Below are 18,780 nucleotides of genomic sequence, written 5' to 3' on the forward strand. Positions count from 1 at the left end.
CTTGATTCTTGAAGAAAACTTTTCCTCTTTCCACTCGAACGAGCCAAAACTGAGAAGTCTCGATGAATTGAAGTAAATGTGGGACAGCAACATTATAAGAAAAACATCTGTTTACAAACTCTCACACAACTTGTGTAGTATAATCCACGTCTCATCCAATTTTATGATTACTAAACACACGTGTTTGTTTAAATATGTTGTCATTTAAAAAAACATCGAGACCTTTCTCCTTTTTGGATTGTCTGATCACTGTGGAGGCATGCGAGATAACAACGCTTTCTTTAACAATTCATGGTAACACCCATCATGACTATACAAATAGTCATGAAGGGGGAGAAGTTTTGCACGTGAATAATTGTCAGTATTTAAAAGCATCTAAAAAGCTGATCACATGAGTGAGGATGTAATAGTTTCATTTCATTTGGCTTTAGTCAGATTTGTGGCCGGCTGTAGCTCTTGGGGAGAGCGGTCGTCCCGTAACCACAAGGTCCTCGGTTCCATCCCCGCTCTCCCCACAGTTCATGATGAAGTGTCCTTGAGCAAGACCCTGAACCCCCAGGTGCTTCGCTGCAGCCCACTGCTCCTTAATAACTAAGGATGGGTCAAGGCAGAGAAGAATTTACCACGGGATCAATAAAGTATACATTATTATTTCAATCAGGGAGAGACCAGTTAGATAAAGAAATGATAATGTTTATTGTTAACAGATGATATGAAATGATGAAGTCTCAGATTCTTTGGCACTTGGACTCTGCGGGGACATTTGCAAATGAGGGCCGACGCCCCGATCAGCAACGAGATAGATCCCCCCATGGAGTCCAGACCTGGTGGTGGTGATGAGCTGATGGAATGATGAGTTGATGAAGCTGATGGATGCGTGAAGACTGGGCGGAGATGGGGAGGTGGAGGGGTGCGCAACAGCAGCATGAAAGAACTGAAGGTAGAGAGACAGTCATATTTAAATGAGACAGCACCAAGATGATTGGCTAGCCGTGTCATTGTTTCCGTGTGCTTATTGGATAGAGGGGATCAGCTGATCTGCGCAGCTGGTGTCATCATTGACGGCGCAGAACAATGACAGCAAGTAAACAATGAGTGAGCATGTGTGAGAAATGATTAGCAGACCTATGAGGAATAGATGGCGGGCTGAGGGGTCTGGACTTCCTGTCTGAACTTGCGCTAGAGCTCCATTTGACTCCTCCTCCTCTCCTCATTTAACCCCATCCCTCCTGCCTCCTTTACCCGTGATATCATTGTTATCTATGAGGCAGAGGGAGGTGGTGGACAAACGGACACACGCCCTCCAGTCAGAACACACAGGTTGTGATGTACTTTACAATGTACTCCATGTAGTGCTGGAGCAAAAGAACTTCAAGTGAAAAAAGAGCACAAGCACACAGACAAAATGGGGAGGAAGAAGGATAATTAGCATCTACTGGTGGAACATGAACTAATGTGAAGCAAACACAACATGTTTACTTTTTTATGGCTGATATAGAGTTGTACATGAGTAGGTTGTATGGCAGGTACAACGCTCTGTACCCTAGCTGGTGTGTGCCCTCAAAACAATGAAACTACACTGTAAAATGTAATAAGTTGACTTTACTTGAAAAACGTGAGGAAACGGATTGCCTCAAGATTTCTAAGTAAAGTAGCTCAATAATTTTAAGTTCTTAAAACTGAAAAAAAACGGAGTTTAGGCAACTCATGTAATTGCAGTAAACATTAGTATAGTTAACTCGAAATTATGAATTAGGTTAACTTTAAAATGTAAATTCACACAACTTAAAGATATGAGTGAAGTTAACTTAAAATCTTTAATTATGTTGACAATAAATAGTCAGTTCAGATAACTTAAAGATCCAAGTTATATTAAGTAAGCGTTACTAATAAGAAAGAGTTATCTTTACTAGTCCAAGCGTCTACATTACTAGGAAATAATCAGGAAACCAATTGCCTTAAAATTCTCAAGTAAGCTGAACTATTATTCTCAAGTAAGCTGAACTACAACTATAAGCTGTTGAAACAAAGATAGAGAACAGTTATAATGGAAGACAACGTTTATTTATAAGAAAAACCAATGTATTTTTGAGTTTTTGTCCTCACACATTTTCTTAAGATCAAACAACGTACTTAAAATGCTTGACGTGTTGCCAGATTAAGTTTTGGAACACAGACTATGATAAACACAGTTTTGGCATTTGCAAAATTCCACTACAGAAAACCCGACATGTCACATACCATGCACAGATGGACAGAAGCAATAGATGTCATGTGTACAGATAAACAGCGTTACAGTGAATTCAATGAATATGACAATGTATCAACGGACCTCCACAATCCATATTGTAATAAGTCCGAAGAGTAGGCACATGGCATGTGGAAGACTGTCATGGTCACCCATCACTACTGTTCCGTCCTAAACGATGGCAGTAGCTGTAGACTCCAGGTGCAGCGAGTGAGGAGAGTCTTCAGTATTCACTGTCAGGATCCCCATGGAGGTGTGGGACGTGTCCAGAAGGTCACCGGAGTCCTAACAACAATATCAGCATAAAAAACACAATTACATATCAAATGTCACTTTGCATTTCTATGGTAGAACACACAATGGTTATATTTGTGCCTCACAGCAAAACAGGGCTCCACAAAATCAACCATCGAAGCATTGAAGAGACACAGACACTAAGACGAAGCTACATTCTGATATTATTAGATAATCAAGTAAAAGAAGATGCTCCTCCAGAGTGAGAGCTTTGATTCATTCATTCATCATATGATTCACTGAATGGCTGCAAAAGCTTATAAAGAATATGGATTCTCACAAGGACTGGGGTATTTACATATAAGGATGATATTTGAATGGAACAACAATAATAGCACAAATGTAAATACAACATAATGTAGAAGAGCCTGAGAACAACAGGTTGATGCAGTGGCATCAAACACTAAGTGAAATAGAAATGACAGCTCGTTAGCCCTGATCAGGACCCTTTGGTGTGTTCCCGTAAGGTCAAGTCGCAGCTTCACGCCATCCAAAACTCAAATACAGGAGGCTGATCAGGTTTGTGACCTACTGTTTTCAGCTGTCACACCTGCATCATATTGGCACTCTACTCCTGAACCTCCTGTTGCAGTAGAGCGAGCATGTTGCCCAAAGGCATAGGCAACAAAGAAATGGTGATGATGTTAAGGGAAAATCCTGTTGTTGTTTTTTGTTTTGTAACAGGAGATATTAGTAGAACCCCTCTACTATCATGCAGACATGTGAAGGTGTACAGATACCCGTTTGACTGTGATGAGTTTTTTATTGTATTCTTGAAGGCATTTGGGTTTTGAATGGGGTGACTTGAGAGCTGCAACTGGACCCGACTGGAAAGACATGAGATACCACCAAAAAGGGCCCCAATCAGGAATAAGTGATCAGTGAATCAAGAGTGATAGATTGGGCAGTTAAATAATGTTGAGTAAAGTCTACTTACAAAGCCTGTCTTGAAGAAGTGTGCGTTCTCATCTCCAAGGATGACAGGAAGGCCACGGAGGACTGCTGTTCGCTTCCCAGTCACATCTGTACTCAAATATCTTAAACACACACACACACTTCCTAAGTGTTAAAGGACAATCAATTGACAGCTCTGCATGCAATGGCACTACTTTAGTAACCACATAAAGAAACATTACTTTGCTTGAGAAACTTACCCCTGGTGTGACTTGTGCAGATATTCATTAAGTTTATGGCTGACACTTCCCTCCTTGGACTTGGACATCTCCAGGAAGAAAGGAGGAGTGCATTTGTCGAGTTCTTTGAAGAACTCTGCTTGCAGATTTTTGCTTGATAAACGACAGAACGCCAGAATCTAAAGGAAAGAGTATGATAATTAAGATTAGTCATAATACCTAAACAATACAAAACGTAGAGTACCGCTTGCTGTTGGGACACGGGGCCACTCGCTGAGGCCGAGAGGTCCGCCGTCATACGGTTGTCGTTGAATTACTCCTCGTTCAACTTAACCTAACATTACATTTCATCTTCATTCAATGACAGTAACGTTGCGTGACTCCCGTAATGGTGCGTTCAGGGAACACGAGTGACACAGCCACGGTTATTAATACCAACTAGCATCCTGTCTGCCATTAAAAAAATGCTTAACGTGACGTTATATTTTAAGTACGTTACTTTTAAATTGGTAAACGGATAAACTGGTTTAGAATTTTGACTCGTTTCCCGACGAGGTCCCTTCCACCATTAGCCCATGTAGCTACACGACAATAAAAAAAATACATGCGTACCGAATTCAAGAGTGGCCCTGAAAGATTGACAATTATTATTGCACCCGCTAATAAGCACGCTAAGTCTGCTGAAACAAGTTGTGGTTATATTTACACTAAAGCTCTTCTGGGGTTACACACGGTGGACTTGACGGGCTAGCTAGCTTAAACGCTAGCTAACGTTAGCTTTCGAAATAGAAGACGCAAAGTTAACATCCAACCAATAATTAACATATGAAGAATATGGCGAAGAGACGACGAAGTTTGCTAAATAGATGAACGGTAGCGTTTTATTATCAAGCTTTAAACTTACTTTAAGATAACTTGACACAATGGCGCTTTCTTCCCGCTTCGTCATTCCGCCTCACAAAGAACGTCTTCAGTGGTCGACTGCTCATGCGTATTCGAGTCGAACGCTGCCGAGTGCGGCCGAGTTTCTCCGAGCTTTGCAAACGGGTCCTCCTCACTCGTTTTTTTTAACTAAAGGTTACTTAAGATGATACGTTTAATAACTTTACTCACCAGAAAGTGTTCTTTACCAAGTTTCTTTAAGTATGGTCAACAAATTAAGCAGACATGAGTTAAGCTCACTATTTTTTTTAAGTAAGGTCAGCAATTACATTTTACAGTGTACTAGTTGGTGCTCCAGCAGCTACAGAGATTCCACATGAGGATTACAAGGACTGTGATTGGTCAGAACGCTCGTTAGAAAATGACTTGACTGTGGAGGGAAGAACGGACAGCTGGACAGCGGCTTCCCTCTTCACAGCTGGAGACTGCAGTCTGGTCTCCTGATCAACGGCACCAAAGATAGACCTGTTAGTTAGTTAGTTAAGAGCCAGGAGCATCGCATACAGCCACTATGAACTCTGATGCTGAGGGGCACGTATATGACGAGATGGGAGGAAAATGGGTTGACCTTTGAAGCGTAGGGCCACTGAACAAGCTACTTGAGTGAGAAGAGAGAATTTGTTGTCTCAGGAATTCCTGACACTGTTTGGATTCCAGGGAAGTGAGAGCCAAAGAAGCACCTGCAACTACCAGTTTTCGCCACATGTACACAAAAGAAAAGATGATGGAGATCTTTGAAAGATGACAATGCATCTAAAGCTTTAACTGGACACGATCCAACACGGGAACACAACACGTTTAGGGACACTGCACAACCTAACCTACCGTGTGCATGACTTTACACAGGCAGCTGATTCCCACAGGCCTCAGTAAAGTCTACTGGTTAGTGGGGGATCCCCTGTCCATGAAGACATGTGTGGTCCCTCCGTCATCCTTTTCTCCCTCCCCCTCCATGGCACTGTTTCACTGGCTGAGGCTCCCCTTCAACAATCAGGGCCTTCATGGGGGCCATAATGACAAAATGAAAGCCAGTTGTGTGTCTGTGGAGGTTTTAATGACTTTCAGAGCTGCTGTGGAAATTCTGGCCTCAGTCCAAGCACTCACTGCCTGCTGCAGAAGGACAAAGAAACTCATAGGAGCATTGCAGGGTTGATGCTGAGGTTCTTTTTGAAGCAGAACTTGTCTAGTTGTTGTAGATGTTGTCATTGATAATGATTGTAGGGACAATGCCACTTGTGATGAAGACAGGGCAGTACAGCAAAGTTGTGTTCAACTGAATTTAGACTTGTTCAAAGGCTGAGATGTGATCAAAACTGATCAACAGGTAATATTGGAAAGATTCACTGTTTTGTCTGTTTAATGTTAACTTTGTCTTAACGTACACAAAGGACAGGACTTACTGTTTCACTTTCTGTTGCCAACACAGTTGAAGATGAAGCTGTGGTCTAAAAGAAGCATCTGTTGGTCTGCTCTCTACATTGCAGTCAACTGGAGGTTTACAGGACTACCACTGCATCTGGGACATACAGGCAGATATTAGAGATAGTTTTCCATTCAGCTGGCAGTTTAAAGTCAGGTTCAATTCAAAAACATCAGAAAGACTTTTTAGCATGATGAGCATGAGATTAGATATGTTTTTATTATTCTGTTATCTAAGTGCTGTGCAGTCATTGATTGATTGCTGTTTTTCTTTTTGCATCCATGTTATTTATGTTGTTTACTAGGTCAAAGATGTGCTTAAAACACTTGATGTTGTCTTCCATTCTGTCTTCCATTCTCAAGTTTGTTTAAAATGTGTAGATTATGTCCAAACTTTGTTAATGATGACATTATTGGGGTTATTCCAGAGCCACAGAAGACATTATGGTGCTTTAACACCACATTCAGGCTCACTATACATTTAAATCAATGCTACTATTTTTTTATGTCACAATGCCTTCCCCACCATGCCCATGAAAGTCTCAGTATGCTTTAAAAATATGATAAAAAGTCTGCAGTCGGAAGTTGTACAAACGTAAAGATTCCACACAAGGCACTCCAGGCCGACCCCTCTGTAAAGTGGCTGAGATAGAGAGCCAGAGAAAATGACAAAGGTAGGTCTTGATATTAAAGTGCAGTCCTGCCCACTATTCCTGTACTTTAATATGTATTTTACTTTTCTGTGCCAATTATGCTTGTGTGACAGACTTTGCATGGCTGTATAAATGGAAACATATTGTGTACAATCCACAAATAGAGCTGTTTTAGTTCTATTACTGCGTAATAAACCTCAACCAAAGCATTGTCACTGTGCATGTTTTTCGTCAGTTGAGCCTTTACTTCACTTCAAACTGTCAGTTTTCAGCCACTACTTTTGTCAGATGACACCTGCAGCTGTTGTTGGATGAGGACACAGAGAGAGGACGTCCTAAGGGGTTGAAGTGACGTGTAAATAAGAGAAAAGTTGTAATATTCGTGTGATTTCTGAAGGTGTTGAAATGCTAAAAGGATTTGTAAACCATCCAGATAAAGTTAAGTTAGCGTTAAATAGAGAGTGTCCCTATTGAGTTGGACATTCATAGAACTTTGTGTTGAATGACAGACACACAAGATGCGGTTGAAGCACAACTACTGGATTCCATCAGGCTTATTTATCACTCAGAGAGAGAGAGAGAGAGAGAGTCGGGGGTTGGATGACTTGACCATTCAGATCAAATATCAAACAAGGCAAATCCAGCTCTAAGCCGTCTGGAATGAGTGGGCTGAAGTGAGATGGGTTTTTGGAGGAGCTGTAGGAGTTCAGGGTTGGAGGTCAGGTGTAGCTGGACAAATACATGTGCTAATATTTGGGTCTTTTACTGTGTTCACACGCAGCTTTCTGCATGGGTTTATTAAACAGCGTGGAATTGAGAACTAATCTGGGTAATTCAAGTCAAACTGATTTCTGTAACTTTACACTGAAAAAAAAACACTACAAAGTCAAAGCCAAGGAATACGAGGAGCTTTTTGCTTGTACAAATCTGATAATGGAACAAGTGAATGTTTGCTTGCTAGAATTTCTTAAAATAAGATGTAATACTTTCAAAAAAGAAAAGAGAGCTCGAACAACTATTTGTGTGCTATTAGGAAGTGCTATGTGTCATAATGAGACTGTATTGCATCTTTTTCACTTCATAAGATAGTCAAGATTATTAAGTAACTATAAGTATCCTATTTCTTGCTTTTTTACACAAGTGACTGAAAAGTCAACCAAACCAGCTAGGATTTTAAGTATTTGCTCTGTAATCCAAATCTACTAGGGACTAAACTATATTCTACTTTCTACCTTGAGATAAAACAGACCTTTGTCCTTAATCAGTTTGGCAAGAATTTCACATTCTAGCAAACTGAGACTTCACTGGTGGCAAGGATCCCCTGCCTGAGTGCCGACTCATACCAGTATCGATCGACAAGTGGGCAATTCCTTCAACGACCTGTGGGCGGGCTCATCACAGCTGTAACTAATTAAAAAAAACTCCCCAAAAATAACCTTTGACAGGGAAAAAAGGGAAGAAACCTTCAGGAGAGCAACAGAGGAGGATCCCTCTCCCCGGATGGACAGAAGCAATAGATGTCATGTGTACAGAATGAACAGCATTTACAAAGTTACATAAACAGATTACATGAATATGACAGAATGTATGAATGGAACTCCAATCCATGAAACAGAAGGAGGTAGAGAGGAGGGGGGGTGGCGCATCAGCAGGGCCAACGCGGGAGGCCGGCTCACCAGGCTTCAGACACCTCCAGGTCCAATGGACCCTATGAGACGTGAAGTCACAACGACTCCGGGGAGGAAGCAGAGTTAATAAGGTGCAATGGAGAGATGTAAATTCATCCATAAGGAGAGAGAGAAGAGGAGAGAGGTGCTCAGTGTATCCTAAAACATCCCCCCGCAGCCTATAAGCCTATAGCAGCATATCAAGGGGCTCGACCAGGGCAAACCTGATTCAGCCCTAACTATAAGCACTATCAAACAGGAAAGTCTTAAGTCTATTCTTGAATGAGGTGACTGTGTCTGCCTCCCGGACTGAAAGTGGAAGCTGGTTCCATAAAACATATATATAAAGTATAAACATTTCCCTGTGATAATGTGTTTCCTTTCCATACCTGTGTGCACATCTACTCGTAGATACTATAGACTGCGGACTCGTTCACACATGCATCAAAATCCTTCCTCTCTTATTTATCCCACCCGCTCCACACAGACCCAGCCCCTCGTCACAGGGGGCCTCTGGAACTGCCAGTCAACTAACCGCAAGGCGGACTTCATCTCTGGCTTCGCTATCAAGCAATCGCTGGACTTCCTGGCTCTCACTGAGACCTGGATCACACCAGACAACACATTAACACCTGCTGCTCTCTCCTCGGCCTTCTCCTTCAGCTACACACCCAGACCCACTGGCAGTGACGGTTACTCATCCGGTCCAACTAACCATTGTTGTTCTCTACCGTCCACCTGGTTCCTTGGGAGACTTCTTGGAAGAACTTGATGTCCTCCTATCAAACTTCCCAGAAAATGGCCCCCCGCTCATCCTTCTGGGCGACTTTAACATCCAGACAGTCATGTGACCTGCTACTCTTACTGTCTTCCTTTGCTCTCTCACTCAGTCCCTCCCCTCCTACCCACAAAGCTGGCAACCACCTTGACTATATTTTCACCAGAAACTGCTCTACATCTAACCTCACTGTAACTCCACTTCATGTCTCTGATCACTTCTTCATCTCTTACTCTCTCCAACTCTTTGGAACTGACAACCCTCCCACAACGGACTCTGCACCTGTCCGTCGCAACATCCGCTCCCTCTCTCCCTCTCTCCCTCTCACCCTCTCACCCTCTCACCCTCCTCTCTGGCCTCCTCTGTTCTGTCAGCCCTCCCTTCAACCGATTCCTTCTCACTCATGCATCCTAACTTTGCCACTGACACTCTCCTCTCTACTACACTGTCTTCCTCTCTTGATTCTCTCTGTCCTCTTACGACTCTAAAGGTCCTCAAGTCCTCTTACGACTCTAAAGGTCCGCAAGTCCTCTCCGGCTCCGTGGCTGTCCGAACCGGTGCGCGCCAAGAGAGCCACTATGCGAGCATCGGAAAGGAAATGGCGAAAATCCACACACGCCGACGACCTGCTCGCCTATCAATCTCTTCTCTCCTCCTTCTCTGCCTCTATCTCTCCAGCCAAAAGTCTGTTCTACCAATCCAGAATCGAATCCTCTTTGTCTAACCCCAAAAAGCTCTTCTCTATTTTTTCCAACCTCCTTGACGCCCCTGGTGCCCCCCCTCCCTCCACCCTTCTACCAAACCACTTTGTTGACTACTTCACAAAAAAGATAGACGACATACGCTCCTCATTCACTAATCCATCTTCTATAACTACACCTCCATTAACTTCATCTTCTTCCCCCTTGTTTTCCTCTTTCACCCTCCTGTCTCTCAATCAAGTTCTTACCTTGGTAACCTCTGACCCCCCAACCACCTGCCCCCTTGACCCCATCCCGTCTCACATTCTCCAGTCTATTGCTCCGGACCTTCTTCCCTTTCTCACCCATCTTATTAACACCTCCCTCTCAACCGGCTGTTTCCCTAACTCTCTGAAGGAGGCGGAGTCAACCCTCTCATGAAGAAACCCACTCTCGACCCATCTGAAGTCAATAACTACAGACCCGTCTCTCTCCTCCCCTTCCTTTCCAAAACTCTAGAGCGAGCTATCTTTAACCAAGTCTCCTCCTTTCTCCACAGTAACAACCTTCTAGACCCCCACCAGTCTGGATTCAAGGCAGGCCACTCAACAGAGACTGCCCTCCTTGCTGTCTCTGAGCAGCTTCACACTGCTAGAGCAGCCTCTCTCTCCTCTGTCCTTATCCTTCTAGACCTTTCCGCTGCCTTTGTCACAGTGAACCACCAGATCCTCATGTCCTCCCTCCAGGACCTGGTATCTCAGGCACCGCACTCTCACTCTTCTCATCCTACCTCACCGACCGCACTTACCGGGTAACCTGGAGAGGATCTGTGTCTGAGCCTTGTCCTCTGACTACTGGGGTCCCTCAGGGCTCAGTCCTTGGTCCTCTTCTCTTCTCTCTGTACACCAACTCTCTCGGCTCTGTCATTCTCTGGCATGGCTTCTCCTACCACAGCTACGCTGACGACACCCAATTGATCCTCTCGTTTCCCCAATCTGAAACACAGGTAGCAGCACAAATCTCTGCCTGTCTGACTGACATCTCTCAGTGGATGTCTGACCGACATCTCTCAGTGGATGTCTGCACACCACCTGAAAATTAACCCGGACAAGACTGAACTTCTCCTCCTTCCAGGAAAAGACTCTCCCACCCACGACCTGACTATTAACTTCAACAACTCAGTGTTGGCTCCGACTCCGACTACCAGGAACCTCGGTGTGACACCTGTCAGTCAACTCTCCCTGACTGCCAACATTACCACAACAACACGCTCCTGTAGGTACATGCTGTACAACATCAGGAGAATACGACCTCTTCTCACTCAGAAGGCGGCACAGGTTCTGGTCCAGGCTCTGGTCATCTTACATCTAGACTACTGTAACTCCCTCCTGGCAGGTCTACCTGCTAATGCCATTCGACCTCTACAGCTCATCCAGAATGCAGCTGCTCAACTGGTCTTCAACCTCCTAAATTTACCCACACTACTCCGCTCCTTCGCGACCTTACCCGGTGCCGCCCGCATCCGCTTCAAAACATTGGTACTTGCGTACCGTGCTGTGAACAGATCAGGGTCCGGTCTACATCCAGGACATGGTCTAGACCTCACACCCAGGACATGGTCTAACCGTACACCCCACCTTCTCACTTCGCTCGGCTTCTGCCAATCGGCTTGTAGCTCCTTCACTACGAGCTAAACACTCTACGAAGTCAGGACTGTTTGCTGTGCTGGCTCCTCATTGGTGGAACGAGCTCCCCATTGACATCAGGACAGGAAGTCTCACCTTGAATAGGGAAGGTAGAGCCGTAGTAGCACTTTAGTAGCACTTAAATGTCTCTTACTGATAGCACTTTGTAGTTTAACTTTATTGAAGAAACTGTACTTGCTTGATTCTTGTTGTACTGAGTTTGGACTCATGGTTTAATGCACTTATTGTAAGTCGCTTTGGATAAAAGCATCAGCTAAATGACATGAAATGTAAAGTAAAAATAACCGAAGATGGTAGAGAACAGAGATCTGCAGAAGGGCCCTGAGGTAGCTCTCAGAGAGAGATAATTGATCTTGCTCATCAACTATTGACCTGTATATGCCAAAATATGCCAATATCATCCGTGAAAAAAACGCTCAGTAAATTGGCAGCAATGATTGTGATCTGGTTAACCGAATGGGATTTAATATGTGGGAATGTGATCCTGCTAGTATTTGCAATTGCAAAAGAGCTGCATATCATATATTTCATGACACAAAGTTGATATAGCAGATAACTGTACACTATTTAGAGATGTATTCTACATTTGCTCTAGCTGCCAAAGTATATATGTTCATGAAGGTTGAAAAGACGTTTTATGGTGCCTAAAGAACTTAAAGGGTCTTTATACGTGATTCAAAGCATTAAAAGCAAAGACCTATGAGAGATTAAAAGCACTGGAACTTTCTTATGAATTGCGAAAATAAATAAAACCCAGTTAGGTGTATCCCTTTAAAGTTTGTGTTACCAAGGTCACCATAATCTGGCCAAGGTTTATGAAGTAAACAGTACACAATAAACCTGTATTAAACGCATTCCTCGACTGACAGTGAGCTATGCTGTCTGAGCATGAAATACGTTGTGCCTTATCACACTGTTAAAAGTGTCTTTGTTTAGAAGAGCTGTCTTGTAAATCCGGCCTGCTCTTGTCGTCCAAAATGATTCTGAACCTGTTTTGACTGACACCTTGTTTGCCCCAGCCGCTTTTAAAAGTAACCTTTCCCACATGTCAGAGTTAAAGTTTAGTAGGCCGAGCCTTCTAATGTGCCTGTATGGGCAGGAATGAACTAGCTGACAAGCTGCCTGTCTGTGACAGTGAGAGAAAGCTCCATGGGAAGGGATAGCACATTCCTCGTAGTTTTCCCACACAGACGGAACCAACGTAGCACAAGAGAAATGAATGCTATCTTATCAGAGTGTGCACTCGAGGTGATACGTATGTTACAGCATGTGTATCGGCATTGCCTCCTTTGTTTTCATCTGCTTGTAGTGTGGGTCACCAGGTTAATGCTGCTGTGCTGTTACTTTAAACATATGGAAACCACCGGTTGACTTGATTTGGTCATATCCTGGAAGCTGTTGCAGAAGTGACCACATTCTTCTTCACATGACAATGTATTTGACATTCACATCAATTGTTCTGGTAAGTGTAGCTTTGCACTGAAGGACACATTAATTAAATTAATAATGAGAAATACATGTTAGTATAATATCTGGTTGACAAAGTACCAATGTTAGTTCATTTAATCACTGTTTAGTTTGGATGGACTTCATTGAATCCAGTCAGTTAAAAGACCATTTCAAACAGTCATGATGCCCTTTTCATTGATTTCTTTCACTCCAGAATTGTCTGTTATTGTGTGACATTTACCTACGAGACACATCCAAGGCCCTTCTCTGGTGTTATAAATATAGATTGGATAAAAACATTGACTGCACTGTACTTGAGTGCAGAAAGGAGATTGTTGCACAAGGAACTGTGAATACAGCTGTTTGTATTTCATTTCAGAAAAACCTCCCTGGTATGGTTACTGCCCCTGTAGCTGGGGGCCTCTCTACCAGCTGCTGTTGTTGTTTCCTGGTTGTGTAATGAGTAACAGCCACTGGGCTTTCCCCTGCACAGTTTTACCATACAGCCGAGGCCAGCACAGGGTCGGGATGCAAATAATATGCAAATCATGCAAAGATTATTGAAATCTGATCAACAAAGTGGGGTGGGGAACCATATTATGCAATCTATTTCATGTATCTCTGCTGGGGAATCACCAACATAAATAATGATCTAGTGCTGCACTTGAAACAGTGACATTAATGCTGACACACATATGTATCTGCTTCCTGACCTGGAGCATAATATGATAACAAAAATATCACAATAATAACATTGTTTGCTTGGTCCAAATATCACAAACCTAAAGTTGAAGAAAGCAGCATGATAAAGATATTAGTGTTTGATTAGCATAGGATTATGGCCCAGTGTGACCAGCTGTGTAGTGCATGCTTCCAGCACCCATGAAACCAGTGCCCCGCTGAGAGAGGAGAGTTTCAATTCAATTCAATTCAGTTTATTTTGTATAGCCCAATATCACAAATAAAAAATTTGGCTCAGAGGGCTTTACAATCTGTACACATACGACATCCCTGACCTTTGACCTCACATCGGATCAGGAAAAACTCCCCAAAAATAACCTTTCACAGGGAAAAAAGGGAAGAAACCTTCAGGAGAGCAACAGAGGAGGATCCCTCTCCCCGGATGGACAGATGAATAGATATCATGTGACCAGATGAACAGAGTTACAGAGTTACATAAACACATTACATGAATATGACAATGTATGAATGGAACTCCAATCCATCAAAAACAGAAGGAGGTAGAGAGGAGGGGGGGCGGGGCACATCAGCAGGACCAACGCGGGAGGCCGGTTCACCAGGCATCTCATAGGGTCCAATGGACCCTATGAGACGTGAAGTCACAACGACTCCGGGGAGGAAGCAGAGTTAATAAGGTGCAATGGAGAGATGTAAATTCATCCATAAGGAGAGAGAGAGAAGAGGAGATAGGTGCTCAGTGTATCCTAAAACATCCCCCAGCAGCCTATAAGCCTATAGCAGCATATCTAGGGGCTGGACCAGGGGAAAACTTATTCAACCCTAACTATAAGCACTATTAAAGAGGAAAGTCTTAAGTCTATTCTTAAATGAGGTGACTGTGTCTGCCTCCTGGACTGAAAGTGGAAGCTGGTTCCATAAAAGAGGAGCTTGATAATTGAAGGTTCTGGCTCCCATCCTACTTTTTAGGACTCTAGGGACCACAAGTAGCCCCGCATTTAGTGAGCGCAGCTCTCTAGTGGGGCAATATGGTACTACAAGCTCCTTAAGATATGATGGTGCATCACCAATCAAGGCTTTGTAGGTGAGGAGAAGAATTTTAAATGTGATTCTTGATTTTACAGGGAGCCAGTGCAGAGCAGCTAATACAGGAGTCATGTGATCTCTTTTCTTAGTTTTTGTGAGTACACGAGCTGCAGCATTCTGGATCAACTGGAGGGATTTAAGAGACTTATTAGAGCAGCCTGATAATAAGGAGTTGCAGTAATCTAGTCTAGAAGTAACAAACGCGTGAACCAGCTTTTCTGCATCTTTTTGGGACAAGATGTGCCTGATTTTTTAAATGTTACATAGATTATAAAATGCAGTCCTTGAGATTTGCTTAACGTGGGAGTTAAAGGACAAGTCTTGGTCAAAGATAACTAGAGATTCTTTACAGTGGTGTTCGATGCCAGGGCAATGCCATCTACAGAAACCACATCACCAGATAATTGATCTCTGAGGTGTTCAGGGCCCAGTAAAATAACTTCAGTTTTGTCTGAGTTTAACATCAGGAAGTTGCAGGTCATCCATGTTTTTATGTCTTCAAGACATTCTTGAATTTTAGCGAGCTGGTTGGTCTCGTCTGGTTTAAACGATAAATATAATTGAGTATCATCTGCATAACAATGAAGATTATGGAGTGTTTCCTGATAATGTTGCCCAAAGGAAGCATATATAAGGTAAATAAAATTGGTCCAAGCACAGAACCTTGTGGAACTCCGTGATTAACGTTGGTGGTCATTGAGGCTTCATCGTTTACAAATACAAATTGAGATCGATCTGACAAATAGGATTTAAACCAACTTAGTGCGGTACCTGAAATGCCAATCGACTGATCCAGTCTCTGTAATAGGATGTCATGATCAATGGTGTTGAACGCAGCACTAAGGTCTAAAAATACCAGGACAGAGATGAGTCCTTTATCAGCACTAAGTAGTTGCGGGCAAGAGATCATCAATCTTGCCTCTAATAGTTAACATCTTTTCATTGAAGAAGTTCATAAAGTCATTACTACTGAGGTCTATAGGAATACACGGCTCCACAGAGCTGTGACTCTCTGTCAGCCTGGCTACAGTGCTAAAGAGAACCCTGGGGTTGTTCTTATTTTTCTCTATTACTGATGAGTAATAGGCTGCTCTGGCATTACGGAGAGCCTTTTTATATGTTTTAAGACTATCTCGCCAAACTAAGCGTGATTCTTCCAGATTGGTGGAATGCCATATACTTTCGAGCTTTCGTGAAGTTTGCTTTAGTTTGCTGGTCTGAGGGTTCTACCAGGGAGCAAACCTCCTTTGCCTCACTGTCTTTTTCTTCAGTGGGGCTATCGAGTCTAGTGTCATTCTCAGTGAGCCTGTAGCACTATTGACAATATGATCAATCTGGGACGGACTAAAGTTAGCACAGGAGTCCTCCGTCACATTGAGACGTGGTATTGAATCAAATGCAGAAGGAATCTCTTCTTTAAATGTAGCTACAGCACTGTCAGTTAGACATCTGGTGTAGAAACTTTTGACTAACGGTGTATACTCCGGGAGTATAAACTCAAAAGTTATGAGGTAATGGTCTGACAGAAGAGGGTTCTGTGGGAAGACCTCCAAATGATCAATGTCAATGCCATATGCAAGAACAAGGTGGAGGGTGTGGCCAAAGCAGTGAGTGGGTTTCTGTACTCTGACAGAAGCCAATCGAGTCCAACAATGAGATAAATGCAGTACTAAGGCAATCATTATCAATATCCACATGAATATTAAAATCTCCTACAATAATAACCTTATCAGTTTTAAGGACTAAACTTGATAAACACTCTGAAAATTCAGATATAAATTCTGAATATGGACCTGGTGGCCGGTACAGTATAACAAATAGAATTGGCTGTAAAGTTTTCCAGGTTGGATGTGAAAGACTAAGAACAAGGCTTTCAAATGAGTTGTAGTTTAGTTTAGGTTTAGGATTCATTAATAGGCTTGAGTCAAAGATGGCTGCTACTCCACCTCCTCGGCCGGTGCCTCGAGGAATGTGAGTATTAATATGACTTGGAGGAGTTGATTCATTTAGGCTGACATATTCTTCATTGTTCAGACAGGTTTCAGTAAGACACAATAAATCAATGTGATTGTCTGATATTAAATCATTTACTAATACAGCTTTAGATGACAGAGATCTAATATTTAGGAGTCCTCATTTAATTCTCCTGTTTTGTTGCACTGTTGCAGTAGTGATGTTAACCTTTATGAGGTTATTTAGTATGACTCCTCTTCTGGTTACTTTTGATTTAATTAATTTAAGTGGCCGTGGGACAGACACAGTCTCTATAGAGTTAAGGTTAAGGGTGGGTAACTGCTCGGATGGAAGTGCAGAGAAGGGTGGAAGACTACAACTCTGCTTCTGCTTCCTGATCTGAACTCTGGGTCATGGATTAAGTCCGCTAATCAACTTCGCCATGTTCGCAGAAATGAGATGCGCTCCATCCCAAGTGGGATGAATGCCGTTTCGACTCATCAGATCAGGCTTTCCCCAGAAAGTGTTCCAGTTATCTATGTAGCCCACATTGTTTGCTGGGCACCACCTGGACAACCAGCGGTTGAATGACGACATGCAGCTATACATGTCATCATTGATCAGATTGGGGAGAGGGCCAGAGAAAACTACGGTGTCCGACATTGTCTTGGCATAAGTACTGCATGTGTGCTCATTATGGAACCTTGGGGATACTCTTATGTTGCCCCATAATTTCCCGTAATAGTAAGTGTATGCGGTTTACATTTCATGCCTTATGAATACAAAAATAAATCCCCATCCACCTCTCATAAGTTACATATTTGAAACAATAGCATTATTAGAAAGTAAAAGCAAAATCTCTTGATTATAGAGTGGTTGCTTATTCATGAAGGTATGTTTAATGTTAATATAATGTCATTGTGTGTCAGTTCATTTCATCATTTCATTTTGTTTTAGCCCTATGAGGGTGAAACAATTAGATCATCTTTCTTTGCATGTACAGAATGTAACAATATTTCAATCAGCAGAGACCAGTCGTATAAAGAAAAGATAATGGTTTATTATTAACAGATGGTGTAGGATGATAAAGTTGTGACAGAGTCTTTGGCGCTTGCACTCTACTGGAAGATACTTGAACTTTTTTGCTGCATGACCCAGACTAGTTTGTGTCAGGGCCTCGACTGTGCCATTGTTTCATTGGAACCACTGCTTTTATTTGATTTATCGCCTTAATGTTGACAGGTAGTGATTCTCTGTAGGTTCATTACACTTCGGCATTAAATTAATTAAGGAGCTGTATTTAACATTCTGAACATTAACATAACATCAAACGACTATTTTCTATGTAAGGATATGGCGTAATGTCTAATTGAGCAGATAATTAAGTTGCTCTCCCTCTGTGTGTGTTGTTATCCAGCTTCCTCTGTTGACAAGGTGCTTTAAGTGCACGTTAGTGCATGTAAGCGTTCCCCACTGGTTAGCTCACTCTGCACAGCTCTCATACAGTGGTTACAGCTGTATACCCAACCAACAGCGTCATTGCAGAAGTTTAGTGCCAACCAGTTTCCCCTCAGGGAGACACTGTTAGTTCTGTCAGCACTTGTTGTTTGCACTGTTAGCACCATTAGCTATGAGCCGCCCCCCCCCCCCTTCGACATTTGTTGAGAGTCACTGAGAGGCAATAGAAATGCTACCAATCGCGGATCTTTCACCTTTGATATAGAAATATTAATTAGTAAACAGGCTTGTCCAGAAGATGAGGATTCATGAATTGCATTTACCTTAACTCACACCAGTCTTGAAGATGTTTCACAGTGACTTGTCAAATACTTATGTAATGTTGAGACATGTTACATTCTTACTGTTTTATTAATATACATTTTGCATACTCTGTTTGCTCATGAAACCTCTTAGATTTCTCCTCTGCTCTTAGACGTTAGTGTGCAACAACCCTGTTAAAATCCACCAACTAATAGACTGCCAGGTGTTGACAAATGAAATGATCCCTGCCTTGTTGAGGCTGTGGTCACTTTACTAGAGCATCTCCTATTGACGGTAACTGTTCAACTTTTA

The 18,780-nt window shown here is 42.6% G+C and overlaps 1 long non-coding RNA gene across 4 annotated transcripts in view; it reads right to left on the reverse strand.

The window, feature by feature from the left end:
* Positions 1 to 884: 884 nt before the first annotated feature.
* LOC117728715 overlaps positions 885 to 18,780 on the reverse strand; it is a 60,364-nt gene continuing 42,468 nt past the window's right edge. The window contains exons 3-6 of one of the 4 annotated variants that reach the window (XR_004609249.1): positions 6,018 to 6,133; positions 5,443 to 5,614; positions 3,697 to 3,854; positions 3,530 to 3,579 (exon numbers count right to left, since the gene is read on the reverse strand). This is a non-coding gene — a long non-coding RNA (uncharacterized LOC117728715). Of the gene's footprint in view, positions 935 to 3,529; positions 3,580 to 3,696; positions 3,855 to 5,442; positions 5,728 to 6,017; positions 6,134 to 18,780 lie in introns of those variants that run through there. The other 3 variants (XR_004609247.1, XR_004609248.1, XR_004609250.1) reach the window with 3 other exon arrangements.

Source organism: Cyclopterus lumpus, chromosome 3, assembly GCF_009769545.1.
Source record: "Cyclopterus lumpus isolate fCycLum1 chromosome 3, fCycLum1.pri, whole genome shotgun sequence".
NCBI lineage: Eukaryota > Metazoa > Chordata > Actinopteri > Perciformes > Cyclopteridae > Cyclopterus > Cyclopterus lumpus.